Genomic DNA, 5418 nt, shown 5'->3' on the forward strand with positions numbered 1-5418 from the left:
AAAATACAAAAATTAGCCAGGCATGGTAGCACACACTTGTAAGCCCAGCTACTCAGGAGGCTGAAGCAGGAGAATCGCTTGAACCTGGGAGGTGGAGGGTGCAGTGAACCGAGATTGCACCATTGCACTCCAGCCTGGGCAACCAGTGAAACTCCATCTCAAAACCAAACAAAACCTGTTTTGGATATAAGACAGGGTTTCTCAGCCTTGGCACTGGTGATGTTTTGGGGGCTGGCTCTCCTGTTACAGTGGGGGGCTCTGCTGTGCATTGTAGGATATTTAGAAACATCCCTGGTCTCAGTAGACGCCAGAAGCACCCCTCCCTCAAGCTATAACACCCCAAAAGGCCTCTGGACATCCCCAAATATCCCCTGGGGGGAAACGTCACCCCAGGTTGAGAACCACTAACATGAGGTGAGCTTACCTGAAGGATCTCCTGACTGAAGGAGGCTCTGCCTCAGACGCCTTCTGTTTGAGAAGACAGAGTAGTGCGTGTGTGTGTTACAAGTGGCTTATGTTGACCGCCTGCCCGTGGAAAGCTCGTCCTTTCTTGACCTCAGGTCGGATTACAGCCTTGTCTGTTGGCATCACATCTGCTCTGTGCTCACTACCAGCGGGCACCTCACAGAGCTCCAGGTACAGGACAGCACCCTCAGCGAGTCGACCTTTGTGACCTGGTGTAACCAGCTGAGGCACCCCAGCTGTCGCCTTCAGAGGCTCGGGTAAGTGGAGAATCGACCTTGACTCGAGTATGTCACGGAGATGACGTTCATCTCACCTCTAGCTTTCAGTCGAGGCTATAACTGCACAAGCAGAGAATTAACACCCAGAGCCGTTTCTCAACCTCAGCACTTCTGGACATCTCATTGCAGCTCATTCTTCATCATAGGGCTGTTCGGTGCATTGTAGGGTATTAAGATGCATCCCTGGTCTCTACCCTCTAAATGCTAATAGCTTCCCCTTGTCCAGATAACCGAAATAGTGTCCAGACACTGCCAGCTGTCCCTTGTGGGGCCAAAATCTCTCAAGTTGAGAACCACTGAGCCGCGTCACTGGGCTGCGAAATCAGAGAAAGAGTTCATTACGGATGATAAGAGACAAACATAGGTGTGCAGGCTGTGCTCCCGTTAGATGAGACTCATCCAAAGTTTTCTTTGTTTTTGCAGAATAAATAATGTTTCCTTTTCTGGTCCGAGTGGTCAGCTCTTTGAGGTGCTCTTTTATCAGCCAGACTTGAAATACCTGAGCTTCACCCTCACGAAACTCTCTCGTGATGACGTCAGGTCCCTCTGTGATGCCTTGAACTACCCGGCGGGCAACGTAAAAGAGCTAGCGTAAGTCTGCGTTTATTGAGACCACTGATGGGATTTCAGAGAAGACTATGCATTTCTTTTTGCACGGAGGGGCTGCGTAGTTTTCACACATCCACCTTTTCCTTCTAGGATTTGTGTACAAACTTAGTGTCCTGAGAACTTGAAGAGGGAGGTTAAAGTTTCTCAATCGATGCAGTCATTTCGGAAAACTGTGTGTTTGTCTTTAGCCTTCATGGATCCTGGCAGATTGTGTAACCCAGTAATTCCACCTGGAGGTGGACAGAGGGACTGTCTCAGTTTGCTGAAAGACAGGCACCAAAGCATTCCCAGCAGGTGTTCATAATCTCTGAGAAGTAGAAATACCACTGACAGTAAGTTGGATGAGAAACCTGTGGATACATGCTCCTGTTCCATGAGAATGAATACTCCCGGCCATATGCAAAAACTGGGATGAATCTCAGACATTGTTGATGGCAGTGAGCCAGACTCAAGAGTACATCCTATGGCTTTATGCCTGTAAAGTTCAAAGATAGGCAAGCTCTGGCTTTACTCCTGTAAAGTTCAAAGATGGGCAAGCTCTGGTGTTGGAGGTTCGGGCAGTGTATTCCTCCGTTCTCCTGCTGCCATAAAGACATACCTGAGACTGGGTAATTTATAAAGAAAAGAAGTGTAATTGGCTTATGGTTCTGCAGGATGTACAGGCTTCTGCTTCTGGGGAGGCCTCAGGAAACTTGCAGTCGTGGCAGAAGGCAAAGGGAAAGCAGGCATGTCTTACGTCGGGGAGCAGGACGAAGAGAGAAAAGGGGCAAACGCTACACACTTTCAAACAACCAGCTTGCGTGAGGACTCTCACAGGAACAACACTAGGGGATGGTGCTAAACCGCTAGAAACCATCCCCATGATTCCATCACCCCCCCAGACCCCTCCTCCAACACTGGGATTACAGTTCGACATGAGAGTTGGGTGGGGACACAGCCGAACCATATCTGACAGCAGTTACCTTTGTTAAGATCATGACTGGAAAGGGATACAGGAGATGATGAACCTGCTCTGTTTCTTGACATGCTGGTAACTCAAGTGCCTTAAATTCATGACAGTCTATTGGCTGGCACTTAACCATTGTGTGTACTTGCCAGTATGTATGTTTTAATTCAAGCATTTTTTTTTGCAATTAAATAAGGGTTTCCTCTAAATACTTACCCTCTACTTATCTTCGTTGGTACCCACACATTCAAATACTTCTCTATACTAGTCTTTGTCGGCCATTTTTCTGAGCTTGCATCAACCAAATACAAAAAGACCCAAACCCCCTTTTTTTTTTTACAAAAAAATAACAGCTTTATTGTGATATCCACATACCCCAAAACATACTTTTAAAGTGTGTACTTCATATGCTTTATACTTTAAAATGTGCTTTTAAAGTATAATTGTATACTTTATGCTTTTAAAGTATAATTATATACTTTAAATGCTTTTAAAGTATAATTGTACACTTTATACAGTTTAGTGATCTTATATATTCATGAGGATGTACAACCATCATGACTGTCTGATTTTTAGAATGTTTTCATTATCTCAGAAAGAAACCCCATACCCGTTAGCATTCGCTCCTCATGCCCTTATCTCTCTGGTCCCTGGGAATTACTGATAAACTTTCAGTCCTATTGGATTTTCCTATCCTAGGCATCTCATATAAGTTGAATCACATGTGGTCTTTTGCGAATGGCTTACTTTCACTTAGCAGAATGTTTTCAAGGTTTATCCAAATTGTACCATGTATCAGTACTTCATTCCTTTTCTTGCCTAAATAGTATTCCACTGTATAGATATTTCCCATTTTGTTCTTCTAGTCATCTAGTGATGAACACTTGGGTTGTTACCACCTTTTAGCTACTCTGAATAGAGCTCTATGAACACTCATGTTTGAACACCTACTTTCACTTCTTTTGGGCTTGTAACCAGGAGTAGAATTGCTAGGTTATATAGTAATTCCATATTTAATTTTTAGAGAAACCACCAGGTTATATTTTCCTCAGTGACTGCACAATTCTGTATTCCCACCAGCAATGTCTGAGAGTTCTATTTTCTCCACATCTTTGCTTATTTTTTACTTATTTACTTACATTTTTAAAATTATTACTTATATTTACTTTTTTTATTATACTCATCCTAGTGGGTGTGAAGGAGCATCTCATTGTGGTTTTGATTTACTTTTCCTGAATGACTAATGACGTTGAGCATCTTTTCCTGTGCGTTTTGATTATTTCTGTATCTTCTTTGGAGAAATGTATTTTCAAGTCCTTCACACATTTTTAAAAACTTTTATCTTACATTCAGGGGTACAGGTACAGGTTTATTATATAAGTAAATTGCATGTCATGGAGGTTTGGTATACAAATTATTTCATCACCTGTTAATAAGCATAGTACCTGATAGGTAGTTTTTTCTTCCTCACCTTCTTCCCACCTCGGCTCTCAAGCAGGCCCTGGTGTCTGTTGTTTTCTTCTTCATGTCTATATGTACTTGGTGTTTAGCTTCCACTTATAAGTGAGAACATGTGATACTTGGATTTCTGTTCCTGCATTAGTTTGCTAAGGATAATGGCCTCCAACTCCATCCATGTTGCTACAAAGGATTTTTCTCTTATTCTTTTTTTATGGCTGCATAGTATTCCGTAGTGTATATGTACCACATTTTCTTTATCTAGCTCACTGTTGATGGGTATTTAGGTGAATAGTGCTGTGATGAGCATACAGGTGCGTATGTCTTTATAATAGAATGATTTATATTCCTTTGGGTGTATACCCAATAATGGGATTGCTGGCTTGATGGTAGCTGTATTTGAAGTTCCTCCAGAAATGGCCAAACAGCTTTCCATCAGGGCTGAACTAATTTACATTCCTACAAAAATGTAGAAGTGTACACTTTTCTCTACAACCTCACCAGCATATATTATTTCTTGACTTTTTAATAATAGCCATTCTGACTTGTGTGAGATGGTGTCTCCTTGTGGCTTTGATTTGCACTTTTCTAATGATTAATGAGCATTTTTCACATGGTCGTTGGCAACACCTTTGCACATTTTTAATTGGGTTCTTTATATTTTCTGATTACAAGTTATATATGAGACATGCTTTGTGAATATTTTCTGCCATTCTGTGAGTTTTCTTTTCACTTTCTTAATGGTGTCCTTTTGAAGCACAAAAGCTTCTAATCTGAGTACACTTAATTTTTTATTTTGTCTCTTGTGCTTTTGGTGTAATTGCTACAAAACCATTGCCTAACGAAAGTTCATTAAGATTAACTTTTTCTTTTCTTTTTCCCCCCAAATTTGAGATGAGTCTCACTCTGTTGCCCAGGCTGGAGTGCAGTGGTGCAATCTCAGTTTACACAACCTTCACCTCCTGGGTTCAAGTGATTCTTCTACCTCAGCCTCCCGAGTAGCTGGGATTACAGGTGTGCACCACCATGCCCGACTAATTTTTGTATCTTTTTTTTTTAGTAGAGATGGGGTTTCACTATGTTGGTCAGGCTGGTCTCAAACCCCTGACCTTAGGTGATCCGACTGTCTTGGCATTCCAGAGTGGTAGGATTACAGGTGTGAGCCACTGTGCCTGGCCCTTTGTTTTCTTTTAAAAGTTTTGTTTTGCTTCTTATATTGAAATCTGTGTGATCCATTTTGAGTAAATTTTTGTGAATAGTGCGAAGTAGGCCACATTGTATTTTTTTCACTCCTTGAAAATATTAGGTTGGTGCAAAGGTAATTGCAGTTTCTGCCATGAATGGTAAATTACTTTTGTACCAACACACACACACACACACGTATGTGTATATATATGCGTGTATATATGTATATACATTTATATGTGTATGTATATGCGTGTATATATGTATATACATATGCGTGTATATATGCGTGTATATATGTATATACATATGCGTGTATATATGCGTGTATATATGTATATACATATATGTGTGTATATATGTGTATACATATATGTGTGTGTATGTGTGTATATATGTGTATACATATATGTGTGTATATGTGTGTATATATGTGTATACATATATGTGTGTATATGTGTGTATATATGTGTATAC

At 41.0% G+C, this 5418-nt stretch overlaps 1 protein-coding gene across 1 annotated transcript in view; it reads left to right on the forward strand.

The window, feature by feature from the left end:
* Nucleotides 1-5418, forward strand: part of NLRP4 (NLR family, pyrin domain containing 4) — a 56482-nt gene that overhangs the window by 29062 nt on the left and 22002 nt on the right. The gene's annotated exons all lie outside the window — the stretch shown is intronic.

The sequence above is a fragment of the Mandrillus leucophaeus genome, unplaced genomic scaffold (genome assembly GCF_000951045.1).
Source record: "Mandrillus leucophaeus isolate KB7577 unplaced genomic scaffold, Mleu.le_1.0 Scaffold53, whole genome shotgun sequence".
NCBI classification, from domain to species: Eukaryota; Metazoa; Chordata; class Mammalia; order Primates; family Cercopithecidae; genus Mandrillus; species Mandrillus leucophaeus.